We start from the raw sequence: 19,656 nt of genomic DNA, 5'->3' as shown, positions 1-19,656 counted from the left end.
CGGCTTATCCATGAGTCCGGCTTATCTATGATACGATTTTATTTTAAAAATTCGTATGATTTTTGGTCTCCGGCTAATACATGAGTCCGGCTTATAGACAAGAACTTAGGGTAAATACAAATACATAGATGTAGGTTTGCAGTTCTTTCCCGCCTTTTTAAAATATAGATGGGCACTTATGTTTTACAAGTATCCAGTTGCACTATCAGGAAAGGGTCTCCAAAAAAAAATTAGCATTATTTATAAACCAAACACAATAAGCAAATGGATCAACCAAGAACACTCTACACCACTGTCACCACAATCTCAAGTATTTAATTCCCTAATAACTTAAAATTACCACCTGTGCTGACACTCCTACTTTGAATATAGTTTACCCCTCATTTATTTCAAATTGTTTCCTTCACTTCATTACATACTCGTAGATAAACAAAAATGGTCTAACTTTTGGAATTTTCAGCTAGTTATTTTATCACAGGTAGACAAAAAACAAGCTATTCACCACAAGTAAAGTTAGTTTAAAATCATGGATTAATGAGGAGAATAGGTCATTTACTAATGAAGACAAAACATTTAAGAGCTTATAATTTTTTTTATGTACCAAGACTTCATAAGGCTTTTGATAAAAAGGTTCCCCACATGTCATTTTAAACAACTACAAAAAAGGAGAGGTGCAGCATGCAGGTGAAAGAATTATTAACTCATGAATACTAAATACAGTATATAAATTTTAGTTACAAAAACAAACCAGCTACTGTACTAAAAATTAAGACTACAAAGTTATGCTCTACCTGGAAAGTCAGAACGTGTTTAATCTTTAATCATATTTAAATGGAAGTTAAAATTATGAGATACAAATGTTTAAAATTATAGCCATGTAATTAAGGTGGTTGCCAGCTGTTGCTAAGAAAGTCAGTGTTTCACACCAGAGTACAGATGGAAGGAATTTAAGAATAAACTTTGCACAAATGCTATGGGACCTAAAAATCACCAAGAAACTGAAAACATTTGGTGAATTTGAATAAACAATCAATGTGGACCATAACTTTTACTTTGTTATCTGGGAGAAACACAACATATCCCCAACACCAAAGCCGGTCCTCAGAAACATTGCATACTATTCATTATAGTGGTTATTGAACCACATTTATAGGAACTTTAATTACTGGACATCTCTTGAGAATTTCAGAACCAAAAATATTAGTTAAAGTGCTGTAAATACCAGAAATCATACAGCAAGGTGTATTTTTTTTTTTTTTTTTGTAAACAACAAAGCACATACACACACTATTGTATTTATACACACATATACACATATATATATTATATATACATACATACATACACACACATCTATATAAATAAAATTCACTGATCTCCAGTAAAATGACCATTTTATTACTCTCACGCTAATAGTCCAAGATAATGTTCTGTACAGCACACCTCTCTGCACAACAATCATACATGGGGTAAAATTTCACTTTTATCTTATAAATTTTAAATTGCCTAATTCCTGGATTGCCCTCAATTCTTTGCACATCATCACATAAAGTTATGCGTTTCTATACTTCTAGACGGACACTTACTAATAACAAAATGAAAATTAGCTAAGACATTTGAATGTGTTAATGAATTCAGCTACATACTAAAAGCTCAAGTGAATGACTGCAGACCAGAAAGTAATGGATACCAACAGCAGGTGTTTTCATTTAACAAATGTTGAACTGAAATCATGCTAAGGGAATGGAAAAGTCCTGTAGGAGTATGACTATTAACATCAGTGTGCAATATAGCACATTGGTAGGCAATACTAAAACTGCCCCATTAAAAACACCTTCATGTCCAAAGAACTGCATATTATAATGATCTAACACATACAGAGGTTTCACGTTAAAAAAAAAAACAAGAAGCAAGATACTCTGAAGCAGAGTTCCAACAGACCTCAGCATATTTTCAGGACTAACATTGTTTCTAATATTTACAGTGAAATATTTAATTACTTTGAAACTCAACTGCATATCTATATAAAAATGATCACTACTTTAAAAGTGTACACAAATGAAGGAAAAAGAATATCCCTTTGCTGTTTGCTGGGATACTATTCTATACAAGCAAACTTGTCATTTAATAGATTCATAAGTGATTGCTTATAATTAGTCATCTGGAAGGGATTAAAATACAGAATCTCACACCATACCTTCCAAGATTTTACCAGGGACATAATCTTTTGTAGGTTATCATTTGATACTATGTCAATTAACCGACAGCAGTTTAAACTGCTGACCCTCTTCATCTGTCCCAGATTTCAAATGTAGCTCAGATGTTTGACTATGTGGTCACTAAAGCTTAAAATATATTAAAATAGTCCTAGAAATGAATCCAAGTAAAACAATAGCCAAAATAAAGAAAAAAAAAATCAACTTCACTGTGAAGAGAACCACTCTAAAAGGAAGGATGCATCATAATGCCTTCTCACAAATTAAATGGATCCATTGAAAAATAAAAGCAGGTTTACCATTTTTCTAAAAAAAAGAATTTTTCAGACTAAAGATTCTATTAGTCTTTATGAGGTTGGTATTACTAGGACCTTAACAAACTGCAAAGAATCCTTAAACCGAAAAATGCGTTTTTTTTTTTTTGTTTTTTTTTTTTATTAAATATACCACAATGCGATCATTTTCCAAGATGCGCTTACAATGCATTGTGCTTTATGCGGAGAATACACTATGTGTAACAAGTAACAAAATGTGAATTTTTTAAAATGGTTGTGAAAAAGAAACTACAGAAAAAAGTGAACAGTGTGTCATTTTTTATACAAATCCATAAAGAACACTGTACTTCCGCGCAAAAGGAAAAAAAAAAAAATGTAGATAATTAAAACATGGGAGCCTCTTTGCAGCCTTCCATCATAAGATGTCAAACTATCTCAGGCTGTCAAATAACTGCTTATGATCTGGTAAACAAATAGTTCAATGCAATACAAAAGTACCATTAAAGGCCAAAACAAATTCCAGCCCTGCAAAAAGGGAAAAAAAAAAAAAAAAAAAAAAAAAAAAAAACACACCACGCACAAATTTTACAGAATATTTTATATACACATACACACACACAGCTGATCACCTCTGGTTGCCTTAACTGGCATGAAGGTTGTCATGGAAACATTTCTATGAAGTTCACAGTGATAAAAACAGAAACATTTGCAATTTAATTGCTATTAAGCTTAGTACAGAACAATTCACTTATACCTGCCCATACATTACAATACTGGCAACCACTTTCAAACAACGCTGGTATTAACACAGAAAGGTAATAAATGTTTACACTCTTCAAAAGTTTCACAAACAAAAGAAAAAAATACAATATACAATATTAGTTAAAAAAAAAAAAAAAAGTTTTACATTTAACATACATTTCCCAAATAGACTATTTTCATGATCTACAGTTATCCAATGACTAGTACGTTATTTAGTTACTTCACCAGGATAGCCATCCTTTACTCAAAATCCAGTTTTATTTTTGTTTCCTAGTTACTTAATTGATTACCTAGGTGTTAAAATATGGAAGATTATCCAGATATACAAACAAACACACACACACACATATATATACACATACGAGATAGAGCATGTCCTAGATTTGTATGCTTGTGTTTTTGGTTGGTATTATTTAAATTGTCAACTGTTCCAAGGAAAACATGCAAGTAAGAATTTCATTGCACCAAGTGCACAAGAGAAACTTAAACGGACTCAGAAACCTTAAGAATACACTGACTGCTTCCTAAAAATCTAAAGTTCAGGTATAGAAACATCAACAATACCTAAAATGTAGCTGCTGGGGAAACATTCAATTTGCTATTTTTTATTAATGAATCACCTGTAAACAGCTTGCATGGTGTATGTCATTGTGCAAGTTTAAACAAGTCTAGACTACACCCTCCCCCAAATGTAAATTAGCAGAAAAGATTATTAAGGGCTATAAAGACTTTTGCTCACAACCAAATATTAAATGGATACTTATACCATACCATAAAAGTAAAGGCAAAGGTACTACATATAAACAATTCCATATATTTTATTATTACTACAGACAAACCACATCACAAAAGTTAAAACTGCCACACATTACAATTTCAAAAATATATCAGGACTCTCTGGGGTGTTGAAAAAAAAAAAAAACTGAAAAGGATGCACTTCAGATAAATTGAACATTTAAAAAAAAATGCACACAGCAATATAAAAGGTTAAAAGAGTTACACTATCTGCTTAAAGTCATAGTGGAAAAGGGAGAATTTTTGGTAATAAAAACAAATTAGGTAGTACTTAAGTCAGGAAAGGCAAATTAAATTTAAAGTGTGCACTGTGGAGCTTCTTCGTATTACTTATAATGCAGTACTGCTCAAAATCTGTGGTCTCTCCGTGTACCCCCTCCAGGCACCTGGAAACCTGAGAAATGGGTGTAGCCTGTGACAATGTTAAAAAAAAGGTAGTATTCATTTAATTTTACTACGCTCACTGCACTCTCATAATGTGAACAATCACGAAATGCTATGATGTTTTAAATGATGGACTATTCTTCTACAGTGACCTTATCATCGTCCTTAAAAACACTTGAATGTACAGATAGCTGGCGTACGAGATTCTACAAATAGGCAGAGTGCACACATATGTACACACCTGTCTGAACCTAAAAACCAGAATTAATATAATCCACAAACACTTATTATGCACCTCATTATAAATAATGATTTGCTTGAAGTTAAAAGCACCATTCTTCGAAATGGTGGCTAGTAAGTGGTGCACGCCTTTTAGTCTACTTGCTTACTATATTTTTTAAACAAAAAAAGGGGGGGTTAAGTAGTGACTACTTGTAAATAATTTTAAGCGTACTGTGTAAAATAAACAAAACGGTACTGATAACTTGATTGTATGGTCACAAAAATAAAATTACATAATACGTTTTAAGCGGTTAGAGAGAAGACGCAAGCAATGCTTTCCCTGTTATTATCTTAATGAGGTGAAAAGTTCTTTCAAAGAGCAGGCTGGGCTGCAGCGGTCACTGCCGTATCGAGTCAAACCGGCCATCCATCCCTCCTATCGGATAATACAGATGGGCACGTATGACTTTAATTTAACGACTTTTAGCAACTATCACATGTCGACTTTCGACTAGTACAGCAAGAACAGACTTCGAAAATGCTACAACCGCGTAATAAATACGATTAAGAGGCTTTTTAAAAGGGGGAAATTGAGAAGCAAGTCAAGACTCAGTCTAATAACATTTGGGACATCAAAACAAATATCATTTTCGGATTATCGAGAAAAGACTTGTTTGTTGGCGGAAACATCAACTTCATCTGGGAAAGGATAACATCTTCAAAACTGTATCTCGACACCTCGTGTACTTGCTCTAATCAGCCACTGAATTTTTCGTGGGTCAGCTTTTTCCAAAACTATGTTTGCACTTTCCTCACTATTTTTGCCCCCCTGCCTTTTTGATCGGAAGGCACGCCAGCGTCGCCTTTAACTAGGAAAAGGTGCCTCAAAAAGGGAAAAAAGGGTCAGCAGATGTTCGAAATCGGTTTTTAAAGCACAAAACATTGATCACTGCCCCTCTCCGTCTCTAATGCCTGGCCCTTTTCAGCAGAACAGAAAGGAGCACGTTGCCTGCCACCGCCAACTTTCTTTAGCTTAATGACTCAAAAGGGAACTATTCCCCCAGTAAGTGTAAATATCCAGTCCGATTGCTCAGTAAGAAATAACAAGAAAAACAAGGTCAACGTTTTTTAATAAAGCACCGTAAAGAGTCCCCAAGTACGCGGGACGAATGAAGAAAATCAACCCGTGACAAGTGTGCCTAGTCGATCGAAGTTGAACAGGTTCTGTTGCGGCGTGCCTTTTAAGAGATCGCAGTTTGCCTCGGAGAGCCCCGTTCGGATGAATGGGAGGCAGAAGACTGACTCCCGAGCCACCCTTGGAAACAGTCTTAAAAACTGAAAACGCAAGCTGTAACGTGCTGGAAAGAGACGGAGCGAGACACGCAGCAGGACAGAAGACCTTATTCGCTGGAAAGCTAAAAGAGCAGAAGTTTGCCACAGTGCAGCTGGCAACGTATTGAGAAAAGTGAAAGTCGGGGGAAAAGAGAGAGAGGGCGAGCGAGCGACAGTGGGAGAGAGAGACGGGAGGGTGAAAACTTACCGTAATGCAGGTTGTTTCCCTTTTTTGCTGTTTCTCTCTTGTTTTTTGAACGAAAAAAACACCACACAAGGTATTCGTCCAAAGCCACCAGAGATGAAGTACTTTTGAGACGTCTGTCTGTCTTTGGATGGGTTCACACGTGAGAGCGTGGGTTAATCATAAAATAGAAAATGAACAACAAGCCGAAGAATAAATAACAACTGGGATATTCCTCCGCTGGCGCTGAGCTCGGAGATGCACGCGTTGTCTCGCGCTCTCTTCTTCACTCACTGCTGTGGTTATTAGCAACGCAAACGGCGAACGAAAAGAGGCTATACACTAACTCCGCTTAGATTGCACTCACATGACTCACAGTAAGAAGCCGTAACATGTTTTTGCATTACAATTCGATATATCAAAATGTATTCAACGAGGTGTTTGGGACTAGCTTATTAGAATACAGCCCCAGGGGAGGCACTATCGCGGAGTTGGATATTGTTATTTTTTGAAGTACTTCGACCTCAGGTGACGTCACGTCCACCTGCTATGTAAACAAAAAGAAAAGTCGGCGTAAGTTGTTAGTTGGCTCCTTTGAACTCCTTTTTTAAGTTGTTTTCATTTCCGTGAGTTTTTCGAGATCTAAGAAAACTGGAAGTTTGTGTATGTGTGCTTTTTTTCTTTCCACTTCTTGCTCTTCTTGAACAGGGGGGAGGGGCGCTGGTTACCACAGATTGCCACTCCAGGTTTGGAGTCGGCTCTCTTTGTGATTCCCGACAAGTTGCCCAACTAAAAAAGAGCAGAGCGGCACACACTAGCGACGGCTAGCTGGCGAGAGAGGACGGAGCGGGCGCTTGCGACGCTGTGCTCGGGAACGATCAGGTCACCTTTTCCCTGGCGTGCTCGGCGAAAAGTAAAACGCGTTCACCGCCTTTCCGCTTTGCTTTAATTGACTGGTTTGATCCACAGTTTTAAAACGAAGTAGTCACACTTTTATGCGAGAGAGAGTCCGTCAGCGCGGCGAGTTAGTTGTATTTTTCGGAGATAAAGGTACAAGGTGATTTATAACTGTTGGGTTTTTTATTTTACTAGCGAAAATGTAACATTGTTACCAAGAGAAATATTAAATGTTAAATGTCACTACATTTCGAAGTTCCAAAACATATGCTATAGGGTTAGGAATCGGTTCTTTTTATGGACAATTATCAAACTTTAAGCCTCGGGATACTTGCTGCAACTTGCAAAACCACATTACTAAATGTATTATTCTGCATTCCTTGCGAGGGGTAAACTGAAAAGTTTTTGAAACGCATGAGAAGAATGGGTGGGGTACACTTCTGCATGTTGTGAACGTTTACACTTGAGAAACTTTTTGCCACCGAGCAAAACAAAATACATTGGATGTGGTCATTTCATTTTCAGAGAGACCGCAAGTCGATCGTAACCAAAGCGGCAGTGTTAATTCGCAGGAATCTATGTAAACGCTGCCATATATCCATTCACTGGTTAAATATTGACTTGCTATCGTGCCTTTGGACACGTATATATAAAGGAAATGGCCCACAGATATTATTTTAAAACGGGGGCATCAACCTCAAAATACAGAGTCTATGGTTGGCATCCTGAAAGATATTCGATCACAAATAAACAATCAAGAATCCACTTTCAAGTCCGTTCTTTATCTTTTTTTATGCTAATTATTAGTTTCAAAATAACCTTTTCAATGCTGTAATATGCCCGAAAGGGCATGTTTGCATACTAGTCGCCGCTGAAGTTCAGCTAAACCAAGTAAACATGAGCTCTTTCTCAATCTGTCTTTTCACTTGTTTTATCACGATATCCTATGAGATTAGAAGATTTGAGAATCCTGCAAATCTTCTTTAAAACTACACCTTACATCGGAAAGGACATCCATTTATTTTTTATTCATTTATCTAAATAATATTCTTTTTGGAACGTGTGTGAGAAAAAGCAAATAAACGAGAGAAATTTCGCTTTATTTCCCCCTGTACCGTTGGTTTCGTAAAATAACCCTTGTCGGTGCTCCACGGCTGACCTGTAGCCTCTCATCTGTGGAGGTGTGGGATGAGGTCTCCAGAATATCAAAGGGATACGCTGATTTTTCATTCATTGTAGGTACTGTACTAATCAGTACCAATTAAACTAAGCATTCATTTTAAAAAGTTCGTGAACATCTCGGTATGGGTATAAAAATGTCAAAGACGATTAGAGTAATCCTTAGTGATAGTATGGTTTAAATTCAAACCTAAAACGTATGTGCCTTTTAATATTTTGATTACTAAAACTGTAAAAAAAAAAAACGGATACTTGGTTTTAGAGAAAACAAAGCTGGTCCGAAATATTAAGATTTATAAGCTACAATATTTTTCTTTATGCGTAATACTTTTTGGAGCCATTCTTTGCTTTTTAGACATCGTAATACTGTACTTGAATAAATAAAAGAACTATAGAGGCACTTTATTCCTATTTTCGTTCCTTCCTCCTCCAAGTGCAACATTTGATGGACAGTAGTGAAAACAGTCCAAGTACAAAGAAGCCGTGTGTGTTTCCGTGCAGCTCCTAGTCGGCACAGTCTGGAGGGTTTCAAGAGGTGAAAGTTCAACATAGGGACACAGTTTTATTGACTGCAGAAGTGGCACTTGGGCTGGTTGGGTGACCATTAGCTATTAGTCGCATGGTCAAGGGAGCAAAAAATGTGAATGTTTCAAATAAAAAAGAACACCCTTAAAATGTAGCAAAGAACACTTTACAATTACACACATATACACACACACACACTATATATATATATATATATATATATATATATATATATATATATATATATACAATTTGTAATATGCAGTGAAAGGATTTTACGAAACCCGTAAAACATGTAATACACCCCATGATTTCATAGACAAATGACAGATTTTGAAATAAAAATTAGCACAGTCCCATTTATTTTGTTCTTCACAAATGAAAGATTAAAACTAAACATTTGTTAGGAAGCAATGCTTATTTTTTTTTGTTTAAAAAATAAATGAGTATCGACACGCGAACAAATGCCACAGCGTACAAGCTATGACAGTCTTCTAGCGATTTTCAAATGAAATAGTAAGTCTACTGCATTACTATTTTTTGAACAATGGCAGTTCTATATCCGAAAGTCAATTTGATTTTTAATTTTAATAAGGGCTATTTAAAAAAAAAATCATTTATATCAATGCAAAGCCCGATATCCTTGTTAAAGATGCTTTCTGATTAATTGTGGAGGCAGGATCGACAAGAGTGAGTTTGATGATAATCAGTCGTTTTATGCGATCTGTCAATTATATGATAAATGCTAACTTTTAAGTTAGTTTTTCAGAAATCTTGATAAACCATTTCGGCTTTTTTTGGAGATTAGTTACTTCGAAGGGAATATCCATCTTTTATTAGTATTTATTTTCTTATATACCCTTCTTTCAAAGGCTTGTGCATTATAATATTTTGTTACTTTATCAACATTTCTGCCAAATATATTAACAAAGTATTTTTAATTTACGTCATTTCATCTTTGTTTCGCTTCATCCTGATGAGGGTGGTAGAATTTTATATTTTTGATTTATAGATATGATGCAGAATGAGCACGAACATTTTAAGTAAAATAGGAAATCGATGTGTCTAGTCAAAGTAATGGAGCAGAAATAGTGGGTTTATAGCGCCACCTTGTGACCAAATATCGAGTAACCACGCGAAACTAGAACTTCGAAAGTTAATCAACGCCCACATACTAATCAGCGAAATTAGAGCTGTGTTAATTGACACCTTGAAATAATATTTTTATCGACAGTTTTAGATTGTACAAAAGTGTACAATGGCCCAAGCTGGTAAAAGTAGCATGCATTTAACCCGTCTGCGCGACCATTGAAAGTTTTTTACGACACAGAAAAAGTCAATTATCCATTCACTGTAAAACGCCACTATTTCCATTAAGAGTTGGTCTGGGCAGCCGGTCTGCCTAGCAGTGAAATCGAGAAAAGCTGCTTTTAGGATACAGCAGTATAGATTTCCATATACAACGTGATCCATATGAGTGCCACAAGGAAATCCGATCGTGAAGATACTTGCCATGCATTCATTTACACGAGTAATTTCAGATCATGTGTGTTTATTAATGTTTACTTGCGGAATGAGGCTCCAAAAACGGTGTGCATGAACGTGCGTCTTGCTAATTTGGCACGTGCTGCGCACAGTCTGGAATGGGAAGCAGGTGTCCGCACGCTCTCTGACTCATGGAACAATTGACCTCAGTTAACAGGAAACGATCGTTAATTACAGGAAAATGTAGCAAATTATTTTGCATTATGGCCATAATATGATTTAATTTGCATTTTTGGTGCTCGTTCAGATATAACAATCACGCTGTAACGGTTCACAAGTAATTCACTCACGTTCTGTCTGCCCACGTCAGTTTCTTAAATCTGTAAGTTCGTGAAGTACCTTCATGCTTTATTTCTATAAGAGGCCCACCCACTTCATTTTACCTTAAGAAACCACCGGTTACTTTAAAAATACCTCACCACTGCTAGTGGTATTCCACTATTTTGTACAGAACGGTTCCAAATATATTTATTTGAATGCCGATCAGTTTAGTGGAGTTTGGACAGGTGTTCGAAGCTGCCGGGCGAAATCCAGCCCTCTTCATTTTCCTCTCATCCTGGTATTCATTATGCACAGAACTACAGTACTTCTTAATGATAAACGATGCTGCGAGGTATGGAATAATGATGTCGAGTGGCACCATCTAGTGGTTATAACGTCACTGGATAAATATTAGTGATAAAATTCTCCCGTTTTTGCGTCTTCGTTTTTACATAAAAAGTAACAAACGAGATGTGGAAGATCCGAGAGCTACTAGTTCATATATCTCTACTGGCATAAATACAAATGTTTCGAATCACTTTAATAAAACAGGTATACCTGCATTTCTAATGAAACAACTGGTGAAGAATGACATTGACTCTTAACTCTAAAACCTCCTGAAAGTCGTTCGAGTTCACTTGACCAGAGTGCAGTACTGTGGCATTTATCATTTTTTTATTTTTCCGAAATGGAAATGGAACCAACTACAACATGTTAGCACCGCAACCAAGTGTGGTAAAGTTACTAGCAACTTACAACCTAATGTGTCCATATTGATCATTTTATCGAAGTGTTCGTTCATCGTTGGCTTCGATAAAACAATCTGTAAGACTGAAAACGGGGCCATTATGAATCGCGTGCATAAGAATGTCAATTGACTTGGGAGATTTGGCTTTAATACACATTGAATTTAAAAAAAAATATATATATATATATATATATATATATATATATATATATATATATATATATATATATATATATATTATTTAAGCGATTTCTCTCAAAATATCAAATAGTTAAATCAGTTTTAAATATTTGCTTGAGAATATTCTAAATGATAACTTTTCCAAAAAATAAGGTGATGTAAATCGCCCTGGTCTGGGCTGATCCTAGTCTTGTGCCGGATGCTGTCGGCATGGTCTCCGGCCACCTGGACCCTGAGTTGAATTAAAAGGGTTTGGTAATGGGTGGATTGATTAATGTTAACATATATTCAATTACAATATCTCTTATATAAATATTTATGAAAGTGTCTTAAATGTCTTGCCATCAAGAAAAATCTGGTAGAAATTTTAGTTGTCTCCAAATGTTATTTACTGTTTGCTTAAAATCTTCCTGCTGCATTCGTACGTAGAATATATCGCGAGTGCCCTGTTTTTTACACACAAAGTCGGTTTCCATCTATTACGCACACGCTATGACGGCATTGCAGCTCCAATTAAAAGTTAATCGATTTTTACCTTAACTGAATTTAAAGTGTAAAACCAATACCACATTTCCTTTTTAAAAACGGTGACACAGAGTAAGAAAACTAATCATAACCAGAGTTGCCGTCATTCTGTGTGATCAGTATCACTTTCATTACACATGGAAATATATATCATAATCCACCCGCTTTGGCCTCGTCTCACTGTTTAAGACAGAAGTATAAGAATATCTACAATCCTACCATGTAATCGTGTTCTTTAATTCTTAAACTTTGTACTTGTTTAAAACTTAAAACACAATACAACCAGTTTTCAGTTCATCTAGAATGGACACAGCAATTAAAGAAAAAAAATACATGCAAATACATGGAACCGTCATCAGTTGTAAAAGATTTGGTAACAAATGTGATTAGTATTGCTATTTGACTTACGTCAGTATTTATTTTGCAAGACTTTATTTTGTATAGCGCTCTAAATTGATCATACCCTCACAATACGCTAGGAAAGAGTTTAATTAAAATAACAAATTAAAATAAAGTGATATATCATTCGGCACTTGCTAAATTACTGGTAAACGCACTTTGAAGCGCTTATGGAAGCTGATGGACAGTATGAGTGGACAGCATACCGAGAAGTCAGTTAAATAATAGAACTCAAAATAAAAAGTATATTGTAACTCCTATTGATATTACTATTCTCCCAGTACTTTATTTCAGCGGAAATTGACTTGCTCGATTTTTGTAAAGTGTTGAAAAAAGTCTAAGCTATTATGTTAATAACAAACGTGAAACTTAAAAAAAAGATCAATCGGAAAATTAGTACATAAACAAATTGGTTTCCATTGTATAAGAAGAGGACGTTTTTTGTTTAGCTTTTAGGTATATTAGGCCTACATTTTATGGCTAATATTGTCACTTTTGATAATAAATGATTATAATTCTAACGCTACTTGCTTCAGGTTTTATGTTGATTTTCTTCACATGTGGGTACTTTCCCGATACTTCATATCCTCATTTTATAAAACAGGTATTGTAGAAAGATTTTTTTATTATTATTCAATAGGCATTTTTGGCAGTTTGGTGCCATCTTCTGGGTAAGCCGACATTAGCATCTCTTCTAATCATTAATCCGTCCTTCCATTTTCTCCAGTGATTTTTTCCAGGCGATGGTCTTAGTGAGTCACAGTCTATCTAGCAGGATTGCTCGCGACAAATCTCAGTTATCAGTCATTTATTTCTTGAACCAGTTTAACTTATTTTAGAGTGGCGAAGAGTTAAAGATTATTTCTGCGACATCAAAGCATGGATCAAAAGAATTCCAAAAGAAAAAAAGAAGTCTTTTCGTGTTTTACATTTTTTGTTGAAATCTTCAAAGTTTAACTAAGAGCTTGTAAGTTCGTACTTTCGAGCTCCAAGAGACCGGGTTGACATTTCAACCTTGACGTTGTACGTGTGTGGTCTGAGCATTCATTTTCATTCTCTGGGGAAATTTTTTTCTCGTTTTCCCACTGTCTTCGATTCTCTAGCGTTTCTATCCTACCCCAAAGATTTACACGAACTGGTGACTTTATATTTTCGGAGTGAGTGTGGATATGCGAGCAAACTCCGTCTTGCTATCTAAAGGCGCTCCACCCAGGGTTTGTGACCGATTTAACTCCGGCTCCCTTTTTTTTTTTTTTTTACCATTCTTGGATTAAGCTGTGCATGTAATGGATTTTTAGATTTGTTTTCCTTGTTTATAGCGCATTTATGAGCATGCATCATTATAAGCTGAACTTACGGGATGTCAAGATTTCAATAAGACCTAAGAATCGAACAGTAAGCAGTTACGGAAAGAAATAGGAAAAGTTGCATAAACTGCTATACACCAGCAGGGCTTTGGCAGTATACTGGGCAGCTTTTATACTGCAAGTTTTAAATGCACAATACAAATTCAAACTCGACTTTGATATTCCAGTAAAAAATAGAAAACAGCAAGACCAGCATGACAAACTTGTAGTTTCAGAATTAACAGGGTCCAAAGTAAGATTAACTGGATAAAGAATGGCCATTAAAGGGTGCACACTTATCTGACAGAATATTGCCAGAGCAGCACAAACACGAAATGAAACGTCATAGTAGAATGAGATAAAACACAAGAGTGTTCAGCATGGATGTGAATGGTGAGAGTGCTGGCACCTTCAAACCACTTACAGTAAGAGCACCAAAGCATGGATAGATTGGACATAGTGTTGGTCTGTGATCACTTATGTGAGCCTTTGTTGTTTTATGAAGAAATACAATGTTGTTTGTTTTACAAGGAAATACAATGTAGTTAAGTTAGTCATAGAAGGTTTTAAGTGAAGTACAGTAGGTCCTTTTCGTTTTCTCCAACCACTTCTTCAGATTCCTACATTTGATGGAAACTGAAGCCTATCCAGGTAGCAACTGATCCAAAGCAGTAATCAACACTGGGTTGGACTCCCAGTCTGCTACAGAGCACATGAACAAATTCATACTGATCCACTTAGAATAATTAATTAGTGTAACCTTTTTAATCAGATAGTTGGAGTTATGAAGCTGCACTGGGTGCAAGATGGGAACCAACCCTAAAGGAAGCTAGTCCATCAAGATAACTTTTACCCATACACTCAAATTCACTTGCAGCAGGCCAATTTATAGTAACCAATCAGTCTATCACACCCGGTTTTGGAATGCTACAGGAAAACCAGCTCATGGAGGATATCTCACCTAGACAGAACATGAAATTTCACACTGACAATTGCCTTGACCAGCACTCAAACCAGAACACTAGGGTTATGAGGCAGCACCATTATTTATAAATGATACAATAATAAATTGAGCAGCTGAATGTTCATCAAGGTTGATGACCCTATCCCCATGCGATAAAAAAAAAACAATAATAATAATCCATCCATTCTCAACGCCTCTTAATTATCACTCATGTTAAGAGGGGCAAAGATCATCCTGGCAGAATAGGGTGCAAGCCTGACCTGGGAATTGTTAATTGTAGAAAATGCCACTCACACAGGTCTAATCTCTAGACACCACCATGAGAATATAAAACTTTACATGGGTAGTACCTGGCCAGGATTTTAAAAAAAAACATGGAATATTTATTAAAGTACCAGATAACCAACCCACATGAAATGGAAAATTAAATTCATTTTTTAAATTTACCTGGTTCAAATAAGAGCTGTGAAGGGTATGGTCTAACTCAGGGACACACACGCTCATACGTACTAATTTACAAACACCAGTTAATCTAAAACAGCTTGCCTTTGGGATACAGGAGGAAATCAGAACATCCAGAAATACTATACACTGCCTATAGGGTTAAAATGAGAACTGATTCTGAGATTTTTGTGCCCCTTCATGCCACAATTAATGGAAACTTTCTAGCAAGTGGCTGTAGAGCCAGGTCCTATATTTATAACTTTGTATGCCCTACAGCTATAAGACACTTAGGTCTGGTTGGCTACCCAGTGGTTCTCAAGTTCAGTCCTGGAGGCCTCCTGTTGGCTGCAGGTTTTTGTTCTAACTAGATCCACAATCATGAGTCATTTTCCCTCTAACTGATCTAATTGTTCAATTTGCAGTCCTTTTTATTTCTTCTGCTGTTTGGCATTCAGAATAGTACATTGGGGTTAGAATTACTTTTATAAGAAATTAAGAAATATTTGTATTTTTGCTCTATCGTTTGATACATAACTGTCATTTTCTTATTAATGTATTTATTCTGTGGATTTTGCTCTCTTAATTGTTTCTGACAATTGATGAGAAGCATGGCAGACTCCAGGGCAAGCAACACTCATTCCTAAAGAACAGCTGCATCATTGTCACCCACCTGTGTCCAGGCAGGCAGTGTTGGTAACTGTTTAACCCACCTTGACGTTGTGGGTTCAAATCCTGCTATTGACACTACGTGACCAAGAGAATGTCACTTCACCTGCCTATGCTCCAAATGGAAAATCAAAAGAAATGTAGCCAACTGTATGTTGTAAGTCACCTTAGATAAAAGTGTCAGCCAAATTAGTAAATAATGGACTCGCTAACTAGAAAACTAAAAAAGAACAAAATTATAAACAACATTTATTTATATAGCACGTTTTTATATAAACAATGTAGCTCAAAGTCCTTTAGAAAATGAAATTAAAGGAAGTTAATATAAAAACGTAAACAAGCAAGATTAGGCAATAATATTACACGGCATGTAACAAAGAAAAAGGTACGGTCGGATGACCAGGATGACAGAAAAAAAATCTCCAGAGGCTGAAGAAAAAAAAAACAATCGGCCAAAGCAAAAAAGAATGTAATGCTTCGTTCAGTAAATCAAAGCAGAACCAGTTTGTAATTTTTGAATGGATACCAAAAAAATGGAAATAACAGCTTGACAAATTTTTGTAGGTGTCCAGTTAAAATAAGAAGTTTGGTGGGATTTAAGCCTGGGCTTTCCTGGGACTAAACATGAAACACGAGAATCCCCGGACTATTATACTTGCCGGGTGCCCAGAAAAAAAACAAAAAACACCGCGCTACCGGTCCGAAAGCACCTTGAGAACGCTACAGTCCTCGTTTTATTACTCTCCCAGTCTCTCTAAAGAACAGGACAGTATCACCAGAACGGCTTCAGACCTCCGTCAAGATTACAGTCCTGACCTGATGCTCAAATCTGGGAGTATTTCAACCTCAGCAACATATAATCCTCTTTGTGTTAGTGTGAAAGTGATTTAAATATAAATCATAAATGGTGAAAGAAACGAATTCACGCACGTTTTCCCATGGCCATTACAAACTGAGTGATTGGAAAAGGTTCACAGTTAAGATTGTGCGCGTAACGGTCTCGTTGTTGGGGAGGATGAAAATGAACGAGTCCTTCACATTGCATTTTACGAAGGGAAGGTGGGCACGCAAGTTACTGGCGCACTTCCCTTAGGCACTTAAGGTGACATTGCAGCTAGTCTCCCAAAAGCGATATCTTCTTGTTGGTATTGTATTCATTTTCTATTCTGAGAAGACATGCAAGTAAGATCTTCACTGTCGACAGATAATAAAAGTAGAGCGCAAATCTGTTGGGTATTCTTCACGCGAATGATAGAAATTCATTACGAAATCAAAAGTGATTTGTTTTAAAACATACATTAATCTCATTGTTATTATTATTATATAAAAATCTTTGAACAACATTAGCCATCCCAGCAAACAGCGAGTTCTGTTGCATAATTACTTTATTTAATAAAAGTTCAAAAGTCTGAATTTGCAACAAACAACCCTCAGTCCATTTGTTGAGAGGGCTTTGTTCTCTGCAGGTTTTCATGGTTTTAAAATTCATGATTTGTTTGTTGTGGTTAATGTTTTGTCTTTCTTACCTGTTCCTGTATTTTGACCACAGGGATTTAGATTTTAAATAAATTTAGTGCAGATTTTACTGATATGGAAAAAAACCTATATGTAGTTTGTTAAATATGTGGACAATTATTTGCCATGGGATTGAGACATATGCAGAATTAAGTAGTATTTTACCATCACAACTATGTCTGTTCATCTAAAATGTTTTCCTTTACAATTGCAAACTAGAAATCTTTTAATAGAATGACGCAGTGACTAAGACTGTTGCTTTTCAACTTTAGGCATCTGGCATATTTTCCTCACCCAGACCCTCTCTCTGAACATGTTTGCATGTTTTCCCCATGCCCAGTGCACATTTCTTAAATTGGTGTTATGTGTGAGTTTGCCCTGCTGTGGACTGGCATTTTATCCAGGATTAGTCCCTGCTTTCTGCTCAGTGCTCTTAGGTCCTATGGGAATTAAGCTCAAGTAATCTTTTATCGATAACATTGCTTAAGAACATGTATTGATGGATGGAATCAGACTCTGACTGAAAAAAATTGATATTTTAGTAAACCTCCTCTAATAGATCATGTTAAAACTTAATATTTTGGAACAGATAGACGTATAGTTGAGATTAAGCTAAGGGCTTTATTTATACATCCTAATTATCTACTGCAAGTCCTCCCATTACATGTTTATGAGACTGTGACCATAGCAGCATTTTTTCAACATTTAGGTTTAGATGTTAAATTTTTTGTTTCAATTAATGGTGTTAGCCAGTCAATGCTCAATCTGATATCTTTGAATTTCTGCTTTATGAATTCAGAGGCTATCTTTAAAGTAAATATGTGTTCTAAAATGACAGTTTTAAAGTAGCTCTAGGTACAAGATAAACCTGAGGAAAACAGAACAAAATAAACTAGAGGAAAACAGATCTATCATCATCTTGACAGACCTCTAGGTGTACATTCCTCCCCACCTTCATTTTTTGAATTCATGGATCATCGACTGTATCGTAACCTATTCCCTTCTTATTTCAAAATCTCACTGATGTATAACAATAAATGGTTCCCCCCCAAGCCATTTTTGTATTTCTCAAAGAAATAAAATGAACATGAAATTCAAATCAAATAAAGAGTAACACTCACGTTTAGTTTCTATAGTGCCATGTTGTCTTTGGCTCGTTATTCCAGGCACAATCCAGACAGGCTGTTTGATCTCTTTATAATTGAATGCCTTGCTTAGCCAGGCCTATCATGTACCTTTTTACATGTATCAATGGGCCTCTAAGTTGTCATAAACATTATATTTGTGCCAGTTTGTGTGGAAACATGTCCTTTTATCAAGGATACTCACACTGAGATCTGTTCAGTAACCTGCCGATGGCTAATTACAGTGGAATGGGGGTCTTAATTTTGATGCTGTTTTTTTTTTCTGCTGCTAATCTGGATGCCTTGTTTTATGCACCTGTGTCTTCATATTAAATATTGTCTCCTTTACAGTAAACTATATTATATCAACAGAAAAAAATGTAAAATGAGTCTCTGAATTTTGGAGACTGGAACTACCATATATTTTAAATTCAAAACTGAGAAGTAAGAAATTAATTTAATTAATAAGTTAATTAAAACATTAGTTGGACATAAAATCAGCAACTGCTGAGTTGCCCACCCAGGTTAATGTTTCCCTTGCAATTAAAAGTTGGAATGAACCTTAGACTATTTCAGAACCCTTTGGCAAAACTATACAAATAGCTTACATGGTAAATTAAAATCTGGGGGCATGGTGGGGCAGCGATTAGTGATGCTGCATCACAGATCTGCCAGCCTATGCATAGATTTTGGTCTGTGCAGAGTTTATGTGATCTCTTTTTATCTGGGTAATATGTTTGACATTTTGACACTTTTTTCTTTCTCTCTTATCCCAAACAAGTGTGGATTAGGTTGATTGGTGTCTATAATTGGGCTGAGTATGCCCTGTGATGCACTGGCACCCCACTCATGGCTGGTTTCTGTGTAAAACTCCCAGGCTGTAATAACCCCGCAGTGGAGTATAAAGATAAAGAAAAGAATGACTAACATGAGTTGATGGATTGGAATTGAAATGACTGGTTCTGTTTTTTCATTCTGGTATCAGATTTCCTGCTATAGTGTAGGCAGTCAGAAGGGGATACTGTATACATTATTTTCAAATAATGTGATAAATTTTGCAGACAGCAATGTCTTGCCCCTAAAGTGTGAATGTGTATGAAAAAAGCTTGCTTTCATTGATTTATTGACAGCAATATAAACATATTATGAAGACAGTGAGATAATATAA

General features: G+C 35.9%; 1 protein-coding gene across 13 annotated transcripts in view; it reads right to left on the bottom strand.

The window, feature by feature from the left end:
• foxp2 (forkhead box P2) overlaps window positions 1-6,673 on the bottom strand; it is a 613,104-nt gene extending 606,431 nt beyond the window's left edge. For 3 of the 13 annotated variants that reach the window (XM_051928698.1, XM_051928705.1, XM_051928700.1), the window contains exon 1: window positions 6,195-6,672. The gene's annotated coding sequence lies outside the window, so the exon portion shown is untranslated. Of the gene's footprint in view, window positions 1-6,194 lie in introns of all 13 variants that reach the window. The other 10 variants (XM_051928699.1, XM_051928702.1, XM_051928706.1 and 7 more) reach the window with 7 other exon arrangements.
• Window positions 6,674-19,656: the final 12,983 nt, after the last annotated feature.

This window comes from Erpetoichthys calabaricus, chromosome 1, assembly GCF_900747795.2.
Source record: "Erpetoichthys calabaricus chromosome 1, fErpCal1.3, whole genome shotgun sequence".
In the NCBI taxonomy this organism is placed as follows: Eukaryota; Metazoa; Chordata; class Cladistia; order Polypteriformes; family Polypteridae; genus Erpetoichthys; species Erpetoichthys calabaricus.
This window is presented reverse-complemented; position numbering and strand designations above follow the sequence as displayed.